Below are 17,352 nucleotides of genomic sequence, written 5' to 3'. Positions count from 1 at the left end.
CGAGCAGATGGCGCCCGCGGGGGTGCTGCCGTTTGGCGTTCATAGCACTTTCCTTCGCGCATATGTTGCGGACAGGCGGGAGGAGGGGACGACCTCAAAGCCCGCTGAGGCGGCGGGTTGCTAGCTCTGAACCCCGACTCTGACCCGCGTCCCTGGGAGAGGGGGTTGGCACTGACGCATCTGCTCAGTCCTTGGGGTGACAACCACGCATTGTACGTGTTATTGTCATCATAGGACTACAAGAATGGTCTTAGTCCCATTTTACAGCTGGAAAACTGAGGTCCAAGAAGGAACTGACCATCAACAGCACCAGGACTAGAACCGGAGTTGACTGACACCTGCATGAGTGCTTGGCTGCACACTGGGACCGCTACATCCCCAGCTGAAGGGTCCCATCAAAAAGCAAGGAACTTTCTTGATTTTGCCTGTCCGTGTTCCAAAGATGTTCTTCCTTCTGTAGGGCCTTTGCCTATGATGTCCTTTTGAACCCTGTCCCCAGTGCCTGCCAGCACCCCCCATTTCCTCCGTTGGCTCATTCAGATCTCAGATCGGGCGTCACTTACCAGAAGGCTTCCCTGATTACCACCAGAGCCGTAATCACAGCTAATACCACTTGATCAATGTGTGTGTTCCTCCCCTGCCCCTAAACTGTAAGCTGCATGAGGACAGGAAATGGGTGTAGGCTTTTTGCTCAGCATTCTATTCCCAGTACATAGTAGGCACTTAAGAAATAGTTGTGAATGAGTGAGTAGGTGAATGGATGAATGAATAAATGAATAGGCTTTGTGAACTAGCACCTGCTTCCTCACCATCCAATGATCAACTAGTTGGGGGTTGGGGGAACGGCAGGTAATGCAAGAATGAAGGGCTGTTTGGAAATTCTGAACCATCCCAACTACAGCATTTTATTAATTAAATGTGTCCAGTGGCTGTTTCCCTTCCTTCCCTTCACCCGCCTCCCCGTCACCCTATGACTGGAGACCCAGCCCTTCCTCTCCTATTGACAGAATGGAGTCTTCCTTATGCTGATGAATGAAGTGACCCTTAATAAGAGGCAACCAGGCCAGAAAAAGCCAAATGAGAAAGTTGGCAGCATTGTAAGTGGTTTTTCAAGGGAAAAGTGGGAAAATGGACGTTAAAATGAATCCTTTAAGTTGCTTTTCTGACCTGCTTGGTGGGAGAGCTAGGGATTCCAGGACGTTGGAGAGCTTCCCAGATGGGAAGAATTCAGAAGCAACAAATATTTATTGATGTCTACTAGGTGCCAAAGGCTCCTTGGGGCTTTTTGACAAATAGCTCCAAAGACGCTTGGCACATTCAAGACCTCATTTGAACCTCCCCCAAACTGGGGCCTAGTTCATTGCCTTCATTCCTCAGAAAAGGGAACAGAGGCTTATGGAGTCAAATGGTTTTCATTGCTTTTTGAAAAATCCAAGTATGATTTTTTTTTTTTTTTGGTGATTTTTCGAAACCTCTTGAATTTGTTGGTACTCGACTTGCAGGTTGATAATTTGGCTGCTTTTATACCATTTCCCTGGCTGGAAAAATGATTTCTTCCTTGAGACGTCTCAGATTGACAGAGGTTGATGTACCTCATTTACTGAATTCAGTAACTTGCAGTTCATTGAAAAGACTAATAGCAATAAGTCCTTAATAGGACTAATAGCAATAGCTTATTAGTACTCATCACTTAAGGACTAAGTGGCACTATTAAATTAACATGTCGAGTACTTTATATACATTAGCTCACTTCGACTTCTCAACAACTCCAGTGAAGCAGGCACAGTTTCAGTCCCCATTTTACACATGAGGGGACTGAGGGTCCCAGAAGTTAAGTAACTTCCCCCACGATCAAGCACTAGTGAGTTACAGAGTCAGGATTCAAACCCAGACAGTTCACCACTAGGTGCTGCCATGTTAATACTTTCCAGGCTGTTGTCCAAGGAACCCCAGGGTGCAATCCAGAGGTGGAGGAGAATAAGGCAAAGGGACATGTGGCTGGGCAGGTCTGAAAGACTAGTCCACTCTGAGCAGCTCTGCTGTTTTTCCCTAAGGTGAATCTGCAGGATTTTCTTGGCAAAGTTTCCAGTGCTAAAAATATTTGTGTATTTATTTATGTATTTATTTATTTATTTATAAGATTTATTTATTAGAGAGAGAGAGCATGCACAAGCAAGGGGGAGGGGTAGAGAGAGAAAATCCTCAAGTAGACTCCCCACTGAGCGTGCACACCCCCAACGCAGGGCTCTATCTCATGACCCGTGAGGTCATGACCTCAGCCGAAACCAGGAGTCAGACACTTAACTGACTGAGCCACCCAGGTCCCCCTCCAGTGCTAAAAATATTTAAAAGTTGGGATGTAATAGACAATATTATGGGTCCCTCAACTTCCAGAGTTCCAGTCTTGCCTCTTTGGATCACCCCAGTGCCCAGGTCTGTGTCTCAGTAAATAAAAGGTGCATTGTATGAAATGTATTTTGGGGTAGCTGTTCCAGTGCACTTTATTCTTTGCTCCTTCTAGAACTTCCAGGGGCACCTGCAGCAATACAGAGAAGACTTTTCCAGCTCTACCTCCAGCTGGGGGTCACAGAGAGGAAAGGTGTTGTGCCGGTCAGAGATGAGACTTGGTGGAACTGGCCTGAGAACGAGCCCAGAGAACACCTTGATACTGTGGCTTCGATTTCTTTCCAGGAATTTCCTGGAGTTATGGGGGTAGGAAGGGTCAACAGCATGAGGATAGAGAAAATAGGAAACCTCAGGCTTTGGAGGCAGGGGAAGAGCACTCCGCTACCTGGTGAAAAGGTAACGATTCTGCCCTTGGGTGATGTTGAAGATTGAGGCACTCACACACACACAGTCAGCCTGCTGGCTGCCTAACCTGATTCCCTGTCCACACCTTTGTCCAGCCGTACCCACAGATTTTTGTGGTTAAAATATTCAAGGTTACTCTTGATGTTTGTTAAGTATTCAATTCCCGTTACGTTCTCCACTGTTAGACATGTGGCAAAATTGGGTATTAGCAAAAGCCAAAACTAAAACTAAAAACCATTAGCTAAGACTAAAATCAGGTGTATATAAATTAAAATAAATGGTCAGGATTGAGAAGAGAGTTAGAATGCAGCCGTGCAGATGGTAACAACCTAAACAGTTGCTGAAGTTGAGCTTCAAAACTAACTCTGGGCTTCCTAGTGGCCAGAGTGAAAAGGGAAACACAATCCATTATATGATTCCTATTTTCTTTGAGGAGATGCTGAGTTGCTCAGGAGGTGCTGAGCTTTTCTTGGGACCCAGAACAAAGAGAATTTTCTTGTGCAGGGCTTCATCTACCAGGAAATGTAGATTATAATGTCCCCTACAAAAATCTTACAGTAAATTCAATGTAGTTTTCATTTCACAAGATGAGTTGACAACTTAACACACAAAATTGCACGTCAGTGAAAACAGTGCTCTGAAGGGCCATGAAGGTATGGTTATAAGGGTCCTGAATGCAGAAATTAAAGACGGATTTTGTGGAGAAATAGATGGAACCACATGTTCTTCAAATAATCCTCCCTAACTAGTGCTTCCCTCAGCAGGGCGTGGGTTAGGACTTGGGCAGCAGGTAGTTGAAGCTTTGAGTATGGGTACTACGTTTGCTGATTAAGTGCAGGGCCAGCCTCAGACGTTCTAGCCAGTCCTTGACCAAATTTACTCACTCAGTGAACATTCTTCAAATCCAGCAAGAAAGATGAAGAAGTTCTGTGAAGTTGATCTCACCCAAATACATCTTTTTAAATTCTTACAAATAAAACTTCCATTGATCTTATATCCGTGCCTCTCCCACTGCTTCTTTTCCAGATCCTGGTCCAAGCGAGCTCTGCCAGTCTGTTTAGACCGGGCCTTGGTATTTCTGGTTCATTTAGCGGTGCACCATTCATCTGCAAGGAAGGAAGAGAATAAAGATGTCATCAATAATATTCTTACAGAGCCTCCAAGTCAACCAAGTTCTCCTAGTGTGGGAGGCAGTAATTTGTTCCCTGATATATGGGGATTGCTTTTCTTCAGTAGCTGAGACCCAATCAGTCTTCAGAGGTGGTTGTAATTAATAGGTAAGGAAGTGCAAATACATCTGAATTAATAGAGCCACTAGGTGTGACTAACTATAATATGATTACATGTGAAATTAACCCAGAGATCAAACTTAATCAATCCAGACTAATAACTGCCAGGACAACAATTTGTGGTTTTAGATGAGTTTACGTTGAAAGGAACTAAGGAAAATGAACTCTGTTAGAGTGTAAAGGCTGCGTTTTTTAAAAAAGTGTGAGCAGCATACTGAGACTATAAATATGCATGTAGGTAGTTTTAATGTCCAGATGTCAGATAACCAAGCCATTATTTACATTGACAAGTGAGAGTAAACAAAATTAGAAAATCAGAATTTAATAAGGAGAAGCACAAAGATTTTTTTAAAAATTTTTAAGTAATCTCTACACCCAACATAGGGCTTGAACTCACAACCCGGAGATCAAAAGTCACATGCTCTACCAACTGAGCCAGCCAGGCGCCCCGAGAAAATCACACACATAAAAAGTGAAGCTGAAAGAGTACAGAATCTGAGACTCCCAATGGTGTAACTTTTATTATTTACTCATTTGATTCCAATAACTTAAAAAAATACTAGATAATATGTCATACATAGAATATGCAATCTATAAAGAGCAAGGTGATAAGTAGCCATGAACTTACAACCCCGCTTGAGAACCACAACATCAACAATTCATTGCAACCCCTTGTGCATCACATCCTGATTGTAAACCTTCCTGCCCTTCCCCCACCCCAGAAGCAAACACTATCTTGACTTCTGTGTTTCGTTACTGCGGTAGATTATATTTCCAGTCCCGATTCTTCACCCCTTGCTGTAGCCACACTTTTCTCTATGTCACTTTGCAGAGCCCTCTTACTGTGGATAGGGCACGTTTCCCTATATATTTTCTTCATTTGGTCACATAACTTTCTTTGGCTAATAGAAAGAAGCAGAAATAGTATGTCAGTTCTAAGCCCTGGCCTCAGTAGTCCCTCTATGTTCCCACTTGCTTTTTTGCACCTTTTCCATTACCATAAAAAGAACATGCCTGGACTAGTATGCCGGTCAAGGAGAGGATGAAAGACGTGTGGAGCGGAGCAGCAGGGCCCAGCCTAGGTCAGCCAAGCCCTGGTTCCAGGAGAGTAAATGATTATGGCCTCAAGACACTGAATTTTAGGTGATTGCTTCTACGACCCTTTTTTGTGCCAATTGCTAACTTATGCACACATTCCTTCTTCTCTTTATAGTTTTATTACAGACATGCCCTTGAACATATTGTTTCAAACTATGAAAACATATGTTTTCAAACCTTATATAAAAGGTTCGACACTGGTGAATTCTTTTGCATTTGGATTTCAAAGGTACAGGTCAGTGAGGGAAAAGAGCTCTGTATCAGCCAAGAGTCTTATAAAATTACAGTAGTAAGCAGGTAAACAGACTTTCAGATGGGCATCTTGCCAGGAACATCTCCAGCCGGGTTAACATAAACAATGGGAGCAGCACACAGATGATAATGCTGTTGGGCAAAACAGCAGAAGAGACGAAGAAGGAGCACTTCCTTTGTGGGTGCGTTCCATCCAAGGAAGACTGTGGAGTCAGGCAGACCCATTCCACAGCCTTACACTCTCCTTGTTCCCTGGTGTAAATGTGAGCAGTTATTTTATACTCTGGGAGGCTCAGTTTTGCCTTCTGAGGAATGGGGATAATAATGACCCCCAGCAGAACCCAGAAAGCATGTCCATTCACTCATGCTTATGAAATCAGGGGTTTCAATTCTAACTTTAGGGAGGGGATGAGAGGTGATGAAGTAAGGGTATGGGATGGGAAGGAAGAAGAACTCTTTTTCTTCTGAGGCATGGAGGATTTGTGAATTGAAGGAAAGGCATCGGAAGAATGTCCCGCTGACATCATTTCCCTTCTCAGTGGCGAAGAAGGCAAAGTCATCTGCAGGTTTGGGTGAGTCAGTAACATGGTTAAGGTCCTGTAGAAAGAGCTCTGAATAGCCGGCGGCGGCGGGGGGGGGGGGGGAGCCATTCACACTGCTTTGTGGAAGAGATCTTGAAATAGAGAAAATCATAGTATATTAGATTATGCAATGATTTCAGAGGTTTGTTAGCTCAACACTCCCATTTTACATGTGTGAGAACTGAGGTCCAGAGAAATCAAATCTTGATAAAAGTCATACAATGAATTAGAGCACATCTGGGATTTTAATGGTGGGCTTCTGACTCCCATTCATTCTGATCCTTATTCATTACCATCTGTTTCTAGAATGTCTAAACTTCTTGAGGAATGACATGCATAGTTGTCATATTACCATCTCTTTCAAGACTGGACCATCCAATTTCAGTAATCTTTCCTCATAAATTCCATTGCACAAAGCTTTAACTAAGCTTTTTGTTTTTGTCTAAACTCTTATCTTGCATTCTCTCGATTCTTCTTCAGCCAGGCTTTTGTCCCACCACTCCTCCTTAACAGCTCCTGTGAAGGGTCATCAAGACTGCCATGTTGCTAAGTCCAATTGTCAGTTATCAGTCTTCAACATACTTAAGTTGTTAACAACTACTTTTTGGCATAGCTGGTCCCTCTTTCCTCCTTAAAACACTGTACTCATTTGGTCTTTAGGACAACATGCTGTCCTGGTTCTCTTCCTACCTTATGGGTTGCTCCTTCCCAGTTCTTTGATATTTTATTTGTGTATCTCTGCCCTCATAACATTGGAGTGCCCCAGGTCTTAGTTCTTGGGCCTCTTTATCTAAATTCACTTACCTTGGTGATTTCATCCAATCATGTGTCTTTAAATACATGTACATGCTGATGAATTTCAAATTTATATTTTCAGGCTGCATCACTACCCAGAACTCCAGATTTATATATCCAGCGGCTCAATCAACATCTCTACCTGGATGTGTGAAAGATTTCTTTAACTTACTTCCAAAATAGCTCCTCCATTGCTTTCTCCCCAAATCTGTACTTCCCATAGTCTTCTCTAACCCAGCAAATGGCACTTCCATACATCCAGCTGTCTTGTTCAAAATTCTTGAAGTCATCTTTGACTTCTATCATTTTCTTGCATCTCACTTCCAGTCTATTAGACATGCCTTTAAAATATGTCCAGAATCTCACCATCTCTTGCCATCTCTACCATTGCCATCTTGGTCCAAGCCACCCTTAACTTTCACTCAGATTATTCCGACAGCTGCCAAGTTGGCCTTCCTTCTTTCATGTTTCCCTATGGTCTTTTTTTTTAACATTACCTAGAGAAAACCTTATAAAACACTTGTCATCTCATGCCACTTTTCTGTTCAAAACCTTCCAGTGGCTCCTTATTTCTTCCCCAAATAAATCCAAAGACCCAAGACTTTGCGTAGTTAGCCGCGAGTTAACTCTGACTCAGCTATTACTTTCCCGCTCACAAACACCCGCTACTATCTCCTTACAAATGTGATCACACCACATAGAATGTTCAGCAGTTTGCTGGAACTTAACACTGTATCTTGACAACCTTTTCACATTGGCACAATTTACTCCATCTTTTTTAACAGTTTTATTAGCAAAGGAAAAGGTTTATGATACAGTAGGTAAGTGACAAAAACTCTATATAAGTATACATAGAGGAAATATTGCCTTAAACATGCACAAAATTGAAAAATTATTAGAAACAAATATGCCAAAATGTTAACAATGTTTACGACCAATTGATAAATCTTTTTGAGTTTCCTCTCTGGTTTTTTCTGCTTTTCTTTGATTGCCAAATTCCCTACATAATAATTACGTAAATTCACACAATGATTCAATACAAAAGTGTATGTGGGGGAAAAAAGGGAAGGAGAGTTCTATATAACTCGGTACGCCCTTTGGAATAATAAGAGCTAACACTTACCGAGTACTTATTGTATGGAAGGCCCCGTTCGAGTCTTCTGAAAGTATTATGTCACTTCGTTTTCCCTAGAACCCCTATGAAGTAGATACTGTTATTTTTTTTAAAGATTTATTTATTTATTTATTTATTCATTCAACAGAGATAGAGACAGCCAGCGAGAGATAGAGACAGCCAGCGAGAGAGGGAACACAAGCAGGGGGAGTGGGAGAGGAAGAAGCAGGCTCCCAGCAGAGGAGCCTGATGTGGGGCTCGATCCCATAACGCTAGGATCACGCCCTGAGCTGAAGGCAGACGCTTAACCGCTGTGCCACCCAGGCGCCCCGAAGTAGATACCGTTATTATTCCTGCTTTATAGATGAGAAAACTGAGGCACATTGAGGTTGAATAATTTGCCCAAAGTCACACAGTTAGTGTGTGTTGGAGTTGGCAATCTTATCCCAACATGTTGAAAAATCACGTGGGGTGGACAGCATGTGCTACTGGCAGCCAGTGGGTAGATGCCATGAATGCTGATATACGCCCTACTGTGTGTAGGACGGCCCCTGCAACGAACAATCATCCGGCCCCAAATGTCAGCGCTTGTAAATCCCACACTGTCTTTCATATTGGTTAAGTGTGTGTGTGTGGGAGCCAACCCTCCTCCCGCACAGGAGGCCTGCTGCGTCAATACTACTGGGGTCACACGTCCTTAGGAGGAGGTGGGCCTGCTTAACTGCAGGGGTTTGTTTTACTGAGAGAGTGATGCAAATGAGGAGCCAGAGCTGAATTGTTTAGGACAATAAGGGGGCAATGGAGCATTTTGCCCCAGAGGGTCGGGGGAGCAAGGCTACAGGTGAGGGTGGGAGAGAAGGTCACATACATGCAGTGAAGATGTTCGGACAGTTTTGCTATAAGGGGTGCACATAAGCCCTGTCTTGCAGCTCTCCCCCAACTTTTTATTAGTCTGTATTGCTTCACAACATGTTTTGCAGAATGGATTTTCTTTAGAGGGCATAAAAAGAAATGCAGAGGTCCATGCCCCTGACGTACACATCGCAGAGAAGAATAGGCCGCTTGCTCATGAGGGCCATGGAGTTACATGCCTCAGTCACTTCTACAGCCTTCTGGAAGGAAGGAAGGCAACAGGTCATCTATATCCCTAGCCTACTTTCATGGCTACCTCCTGATGACCCCAAATTTCTGTTTCCAGCCCAGACCCTGCTTCTGAGCTGCAGGCCTGTTTATCCAGTTTCCTCCTGAATATCTCCACTGAATTCTCAAAATTTGGCATTTTCAAACCTGAACTCATGACCTATCCCTTTATCTCTCCCTTTTATTCTCACTTTCTAGGTTGTTGGAATTACCCCTCCACTGTCATTCAGTCAACAACTATCAGAGCCCCAACTCTGCCTCCCCACATCTTCCCCATCCAATCACCCAATCCCTCTCCAAAGTACCCCTTGAAAGTGACCCCCATTCCCATCCACAAATCCCACAAATGGCTGTCTGTTGTTGTTAGGAATATTCGACAGCAAAGTGGAAGGGCTGAAACACAGTTCCTCCAAATCAATATCTTGGACCCTTTCTGCCTCTAGCTTTATAAATGACCCAGAAAAAAAGGAACAAACGTAAATTCATGGTGAGTGCTGATGATACAGAATTGTGTGGCAAGCTGAGGCCAGGGGCAAAGAGCAGGAAAGATTCATCATGACTTAGATCAGCTCAGCAATTGAGCTGACACATGGCCAATTAAGTGTGTTCATGGGAGGCACCAGAGAAGTCTGCAGCGAGGCCCACGGAAAGAAGGCAGGCAATGACACGCTGATTTAGAACCAAAGCTCATCACCTCGCCTGGAGAGGGAACCTCAGCTCCTCACACAGGAACGCATGGGGTTGAAGAGAGAAGCTTGGATCCACCAGTCCCAGGCAGGGATATTCCTCCCCTGTCTTTTCTAATGTCAGAGCAAGCATAGTTAAGTTTTCCTAAGGATTTTTTTTCTCCTTCCTGGGCCAATGTGTCATTTGGGTTGCAGATTTTATTGAGCTAGAAAGACCCCCAGAGGTCCCCCATGCTGAGGTTCCCATCAGTGGATTATGAATGTTTGGGGAACCTTGGAGCTATTGCAAGAGGCGCCCAAACCCATGTTTACGTTATGCCTGTCTGTGGGCTCAATCAACCTGTGAGGCCGAATCTTAGGGCCATGGATCGATCCCTAGGCAAATTCATGGCAGATCTTAGGCCTCTACAAACCTTCCAAAATTGACTGCAAATATTTTTATTTTTATGTGTATTTGACAATTTTTCTGAGAAAAGGGACCGTTGCATTTTATTAGCATCCCATCCAAGAAAACTTTCTGCCCAAGTGAATACCATGTATAAATCTTTTAAACATATATTAGATTTTGTTATGATTAATATACTACAAATTCACTGAAAACGTTGATTTAAAAAAGGGGCAGTTTTTTGTTATCATGTATTTTCTCAGCCAAAGGATTCATTAGTACTATACATTATGATTGTATGAGTGTCCCTGAAACATTTTGTTATTTTTATAAAAGGAAGTCCTCACAAATGCATAAATGATAAAGGACTTGAGTTCATTATAAATAAGGAGCTCTCGCACCTCAATAAGGAGATAGAATTCCATCTGTGTGGCGTTCCGGGAAAGGCAAGACTTTAAGAGACGGAAAGCAGATCCGCGGATACCAAGTCAGGGCAGGTGGGGAGGGACTCCCCGCAAAAAGCAATGGCAAACTTTGTGGGGTGATGGAGATGCTCTGTATCTCATGTGTGGTTGTGGTGAAATGACTGCACCCATTTGTCAAAACTTATCAAACTTTCTACCTAGAAAGTGTGCACTTTACCATAGGTAAACTAGACCTCAATAAACCCGACCTAAAAGTAGAGAAGTCCTCGTGTTTGAAAACCTATCAATTTAGCCTGATCATTTTATATGTGAGGAAACTGAGGCCCAGAGAGGTCAGCGATGTGCCCGTTTTCCAGATCATTTTCTACATCTACTTGAGATAGCAGGGCTCTCACTCAGTGTCCCCGCTCCTGGGTACAGACCTGTATGAGCAAGCCCGGTGGAGAGTCTTCCGTGAGTATTTCCATGGCGTGCTGAGGAGCTGGGCATCACAAGCTGGCCGTTCCCCAGTGTCCGGCGGGGTGAGACCTTTCTCCTGGCCTCCCAGCTCAGAGCTGTCTACAAAAGTCTACAAGACTCTCCTGATAGTAGCGGCTCTGGTTTTGAAAACTGCTTCCAGATTATGACCCACAGGGAAAGGCAGCCCTTCAAGACCGACCACTTGGAATCCTTGACATAAGACTTCTGGCTTTTCTGTGGCAGGGCCTGTCAAAATGGTGGGAGGGCAGCAGCCCTCATGGGACACCATGATACTTTGTGACAGACATCAGAAGGGGGCGCAGTGTGCCCAGATACCCTAAAGACCACTAACTTATGTTGTACCTATGTAGGACCCCTTTCAGGCATTTTCAGGAATATTTGGTAGTGAGAGCTGGGGAGACAGGTGGTATACAGGGGACTGAGGTCTTGCCTGAGTAGGCAGTGACAGTTGAACCATTGAACTAAACATGACCTTGTCGATATCCTCAGAGGCTAGGGAAACTCTGATTTTACACAAGCTACACTGGCTGGCCAGTGGTATAGAAAGGACTAGAACTTAGCTCTTATGGTTCCTTATCTAGCTCATTCAATTCCTTATGAGGTCCCTAACTGTACTTTCGAAAAATGTGGGGTGCAAGGGAGGGAGGGGGCAGGCCTTGAGACCATTACAGAGGCCTTGAGACCATTACAGACTCTTTCTTTTTTAAAGTGAATAATCATCTATTTACAGCTGTTGAAGTTTTTTTTTTTTAATTAAAACTTTTTTGGGGGCGCCTGGGTGTCTCAGTCAGTTAAGTGTCGGCCTCTTGATTTCAGCTCAGGTCATGATCTCAGGACCGTGAGATCGAGCCCCACCTTGGGCCTGTTGAAAGAGTCTCTCTCTCCCTCTCACTTTGCCCCTACCTCCCTGCTCGTGCTCATGTGCTCTTCTCTTTCTCTTTCTCTCAAAACAAACAAACAAACAACAAACAAACAAACATTTTTAAAGCTTCCTAACCTTCTCAAAATATCCTCACAAATCCACCTCTTTCCAGAGTGAAGTCCCAGGGGTTCGCCTAAGCTGTGCGTGCAGCAACTGCAGACCCAGACGCGACCAGGCATCCTGCAGAGCCGGGAGGTGGCCTCCTGGGGGCATCTTGTAGGAGCAACCAAGGCACCTCATGGGAAAGACCTCATTCTGAGCTTGATGGGAAATTTTGTCCTCCAGAATTCCTCTAAGGGAAACCACAGAATTTATTAGAAGGAATGACTTGATGAGCTCTCTTGGGGTAGGGGGTAAGGTTCCAGGGAGGGTGTGTTGGCTGGCTCCAAGACTTTGGGGTGGGGGAAGAAGTGTGACAGAGGAGGGGAATTTGGATCCACCAGAAGTCAATCCAAGGAGAAGGTGAGGAATAGAAGGAGGAGGGGGGAAGAGGGAATACAGTAAGACTGCGTGTTCTGCTGTCATTCCCCCTTACCCATCACCACTATGCTTGACCCAGGACTTATCTAAATTGATAAAGGGACTGAGGTTGAGGTCTGCATGATGGTGGGAGTGGGGAGGGCAGTGGGCTACATGAGCGAAGTAGAAACAGCACATGTGCATTCAGGAGCTGGTCCACTGGACAGAAGCTCTTGGAATTAGCAGACATTGTGCCAAGAACTTCAGACCGTCACAGGCCATAGAGATGGCTGGGATCCAAGTCCTGTATCCCCAAGGATATCTGGAGTACATATGGAAAAAGAGAAGCAAGCTTGGCTGAGAACAATGGGGAAAGTTGTGCGACTCATATTTCTAATTCCACCTCCTCCCAGAATCAAGCCAGCAAAGAAGCAGCTCGATAAGGCAATGACCCTGTTGGAGCCCGTCAGCCGCCACTGGGGGGTCGTGCTACTGTTGCGCTCTGGGGGAGGGGACAGTGGGCGACACCTGATGGCAGATGGGAGCAGGAGTGGAGCCCTTACTCTGGACCCTGGGCGGGCTTGGAAGAGCTTGAGAGGGGCTAGCAACCCCCTTATTTGGTAGGTGGGAGAGGAACAGAGAAATACTGTTTAGTTACTATCGTTATGGCTGTTTTGTATGCCTAATTGAATTCAGCTTGGATGGGTCACACCATTTTGAATGTGTTGACACGTTGTCCATGGAGCAGCCATCTGGTAGGAAAGCACACACCCAGGCAAAGAGCTCTGGGGATTTAGATGAGTCAGTGACTGGCTGATGAGGGCCAGGAGTCAGGAGACGGGGAGAGGGGGCACTGTGTGGCAGAGATTATGCTAGATCAGCACTCAGACAACTGAGTGCGAGTTGCTGCCCTATCGATGGGCCAATGACTTACTGTCTGCAATACTCTATATTCGAGAGACATCAGTGAAACTGGATAATGTTACCAACGCCACAGTGGCAGACCCCCTCTGCTGTGCACAACCCCACAGCTTGTGAGCTGCTGCCATAGTCCTTAAGGGTGTGGGGCTCTTCCTGCCTTCGGCTTGATAAATGACCCCCAACAAGAACAAATGTAAATTCGGGATGAGTTTTGGGAGCCTCAATTTTATCATCTGCAAAATAGGATCAGTAACCCCTACCCCATTGGCTTACTACAAATTCATGAGATAATGGCTGGAAAGGTACTTCACACACTTCTATTCACTCTGTGTGAATACCACCAGTAAGTGAAACCATATGAAATTACTGATAGTCAATCATTTCAGAACTACAAAAACGGAAATTTCACACAGTTCGATGTTAAACTATTATTTTTTGCCATTATCAACATAAGGATGATGAATCAGATCTGTGATTTCTGGAAAAGGTCGAGTCTGGAAATGAATTTGTATCAAACAAGGTATTGTCAAAAACCCTTGCAACAGGAGACAAAGACATCCCTGCCTGGGCAGATGTCATGGGCCTGCCCTCTTTTGCCCATTGGCCCCAGGGCTGGGGTGGTAAACTTTCATGAGAAAGGGGAGAATGCATTCCTGGTTCTCTGGAGCAGCTGCATCAGGAAGAACCTTCCTTTCTGCCTCTTGTGCCAGCCTCGGGCCCACATGGCTCCTTTTGGAGAATAGACTGAAGGGTTGTCAACCTCAGGACAGAGAGAAGTCCTGCTGAAGGTGTGCAGGCATTTGAAAGAGAAAGAGAACTTGAACTTAGCCTCCCAGGGCTCTGCGCTGAATCCTAATTCACATAACAAACTTGCTGATTAAAGCAATTTTGTTTAGATTGTGCAAGACTTACTGAGGACATGCGGTACAATCCAGCCGTTATGGATGACTTACGATATCAACCACAGCAATACTATTAATGGCTAATTTGCCTCCTGCATTCTATAGGCACAGTGTTAAGCTCTTAAATGCAGAATTGAGATGTTGGGGAGATGACCCTACTGAGGTCTGAAGGCCTGTGACACCTGTTTCAGCCCCGCTCCTATCCGAGAACTCTCCTACGAGGCTTGCCCGTTATTTAGTAAAGTGAGAGCATGCCTAATGACTGTCAAGGCAAAATTGGAGATAGCACTGTTGGGTCTCATCCTCTGGAACAAATTGATCCCAGTCATTTCTTTAACCTCACAATAACACATCCCTGCATTTTAAAAAAAGATTTCTTTATTTTTTAAAAGAGAGAGGGAGAGAGAGAGGGGAAAATAGAGTGTGCACCAGCAGGGGGAGGGGCAGAGGGAGAGGAAAAGAATCTCAAGCAGACTGCCCTCCGAGCTTGGAGCCTGACTCGGGGCTTGATCTCAAGACCCCAAGATCATGGCCTGAGCCAAAATTGAGTCAGATGATTAACCAACTGAGCCACCCAGTTGCCCCAATGTATCCCAGCATTTTATGTGACTCGCCTTTGTAACTCTATTTTAAGCATTACATTGGGATTTCACTGCATTTTTATTTCTGTTTAATTGTTTTTTTTCTTATAGAGAAGTCCCTTTGCTTAGCTGGTAAGAAATGTGGTAACTGACAAGGCAAGACTTGGACATGCCTGGTCCCCTGGCTCTAATGCCATCAGGTTTAAAAATGGACTTTTGTGTGTGTGTGAAGGTCTCTTATCGGCTCTTTTGCAAGGGCTCAGTTTAATGGGTAGTCTTGGTTCAGCCGAGGGTAATCAGTAACCAGCCATACCTCTGCAGTATAAACTGCTTGAAATGGGTGGCCTGTTTGCAATTCATAACAGCACTTAATTTGAGGCTTAGGCATTTCATCTTGAAAACAAACGTTGCCAGCACCAGAAGATAGTGGTGGAAATTTGTATGATTCGAGAACGGCATCTTGGGAATCCGACTTCACAAACTTTGCATCCTAAATCTCTTCCCTCGTAACTGCTGCCATTCTGATTTCTGAACTCTTCCATTCTATAGGAATTAATGACGTCTTAAAAGTGATTCACATTTCAATGTTGGGTATTTTCAGAAACATTTAACAAGTAGGGGATAGTCCTAGAAACAAGTTCTTTCATTTTCATTGAAATAAATATTAGTATCTTCATTATACAAACTCAGGCTTCCCAGGATATGTATGTCTTCTGAGAGCTTACAGCTCTACCAGTTTCTAGACTTTTGTCTACTGGCTGTTTTAACCATTTATCCTTAATGTCTAACAAAGAGCCAACACAAAGTAGGCACTCAATATTCGTTGGACAAATTAATATAGTCACGGAGACAGGATGGCAGAATGGGAGGAGACCTCCAGTCTGGCCTCTACTCTCCTTTGGAGGATGAAACTTATTAGTATCTAACTAGTCTTCTCTGTTCTGGGGCTGGCCCCTTGAAGGGTAAGAGAAATGGACATTCTTTCTAGACCAGCAATGAAGCTTGGAGCTTAACGTTTTGCCCCCAAGTTCTTTCCTTCACAAAAAGAGAGTTTTTGTCTTTTTCTCTTTTCCCTTCTGCTGTGGAGTTACAGTCAGAAGGGGTCAAACGATTTCTCCATGGTTGTCTAGTAATGGTCTTATCTGTTCCTGAACTCCTCTGGTGTTTATTTTCTGTGGCAGTCCAGCAATGAGGTAACATTTCCACTCAGAAAATTCCCCCTGTGCCCTCGACAGCAGAAAAGCTCACTCTGCTTCTTAGGAAAGTGGCCACCTGCGTGTTGACAATCTCCTGCTATTCACTGGTGAGCTTAGACATAATCCTTCATTACACAAACAAATAAAAACTTGTGTTCTTTGCCCAGAAACATGCCAGTGCCTGTGCTGCTTCCATGGTGGCCATGTTGCTGAGGACACTTGGGAACGAGGCTCCCTCTGCCCCAGGAGTCGTGGCTCATTATATTGTCTCCAGGGACCTCTTACCCTGAGCGAAGCATAATGGAATGACAGCTCTGCAGCTTCTTAGCATGAGGGAGATTCCATTTGATTCATGGTTTGCCTGGAGGGCTGAGAGGCCAAGAGGGCACGGGGTTAATTCACTCACCCAGCTTAGGTTCAAATCCCTCTACATGCAGAGATGGACGGGATGGGTGGCAGTCAATTTTGCATTTTAACCGACAGCTGCCGACCCTACCAAAGCCTCATGGCTTCCCGGGGTGCATGGCTGGAGCTGAGAAGAACAAGGTGGTTGTGGAAGGTTAAAGCAGTGGCAATAGCCCACAGCTGAACTGTGCTCCTGGACTCATGAGCTTTTGAAAAATCATTCTTTCAAGGAGCTCTTTCCTCCCGGAGAGAAAGGAAGCATATCATTCCATAGAGCAAAGGAGCTACAGAAATGCAGCAACTCAATTGCACCAGTGGGTCCAGTCCATCCAAGTACAAACTGACCTGGCTGAAGACCCAGGTGTTTATGACACAAATTCTGTTATGTCATTAAAAGGGAGATGCCCTCTTCCTCTCTGAGCCTGGTTGTGTCAGGCTTTGAATACAGTTGAGGGATTTCCGTGTGTGTATGGAAGGAAGAGGATTCTATACCAGAAAAAATAATCTGGCCATGTGGGTACCACTGTCCTGAGGACAGACAGCCTGGCGGTTACAAACCGGCTTCTAGAACCAGACTGCCTGGTGTAATTCCCACCTCCACCACTTACTGAGTGAATTTAAGCGTGTCTATCACCATCTCTGTCCTTTGGTTCCCTCAGTTGTAGAAGAAAGGTTATTAGCATTTCCTAACTCAATGGGTTGTTGTGAGGATTAAATTAGCAACGTGTAAAGTATTTCACGTATGCCAGGCATGCAACAGGGACACGATAAATAGCTACTGTTGATGGCAGTTTGGTGCAATCATATATGCATAAAGAGGACAGAAGTTAAGAGAAAATAAGGATTCATGTGTGCTTTGGGCTTACTTTCCTTCAGTCTCTTGTTTCTTTTTCTTTTTTTTTTTAAAGAT

The sequence above is a fragment of the Ailuropoda melanoleuca genome, chromosome 16 (genome assembly GCF_002007445.2).
Source record: "Ailuropoda melanoleuca isolate Jingjing chromosome 16, ASM200744v2, whole genome shotgun sequence".
NCBI lineage: Eukaryota > Metazoa > Chordata > Mammalia > Carnivora > Ursidae > Ailuropoda > Ailuropoda melanoleuca.
Note: the sequence above shows the minus strand (reverse complement) of the source record.